The following is a 523-nucleotide window of genomic DNA, read 5'->3' as shown; positions in this document are numbered from 1 at the left end:
ACCAATGTCTGTTTTAATTGTCCAATTGCCACAGTGCTTGTCAAAGCCAGTTCTGATTATGAAATACTTTTTAAAACACACAAACCTCTCCAGCCTAGCTTCAAGTACACTGAAACCAATACAGGAATGGAAAACGCCTTTAACTTTACTATGAAGGATTTCTAGCCTCAGACTCCCACCATCACAGCATCTAACAGTGGAAACCAATGCTTTCCATTCAATCCTCGGCCAGCAGAGCTGGGGGCTCTCATCAACTGAGGACAGGCAGCTGCACAACAGGAAAGGCAGGCATGAACACATCGCTTGTAAATGACCAACCAGAGGAAATCCAAGAAAAACCAACTGAAATCCATTAGAATGAGAAATGGTCTGACAAAAAAAAAAAACCAAACAACACTCTACTTAAAAGGACAAATACTGCATAGTGCCACTGTTGTAAAATGGGACTGACATCGGGGTTGGGGAAAAACTGAGAAAGATGGGATAAATGATGTATACTGCACTGAAACAGATGAGGGAGAGA

The 523-nt window shown here is 41.9% G+C and overlaps 1 protein-coding gene across 1 annotated transcript in view; it reads right to left on the bottom strand.

Moving 5' to 3' along the window:
- Positions 1-523, bottom strand: part of PNLDC1 (poly(A)-specific ribonuclease (PARN)-like domain containing 1) — a 39,078-nt gene that overhangs the window by 11,978 nt on the left and 26,577 nt on the right. The gene's annotated exons all lie outside the window — the stretch shown is intronic.

Source organism: Elephantulus edwardii, unplaced genomic scaffold, assembly GCF_000299155.1.
Source record: "Elephantulus edwardii isolate Elephantulus edwardi_28Jun2011 unplaced genomic scaffold, EleEdw1.0 scaffold00024, whole genome shotgun sequence".
NCBI lineage: Eukaryota > Metazoa > Chordata > Mammalia > Macroscelidea > Macroscelididae > Elephantulus > Elephantulus edwardii.
Note: the sequence above shows the minus strand (reverse complement) of the source record. Positions and strands in the feature narration are given on the sequence as shown.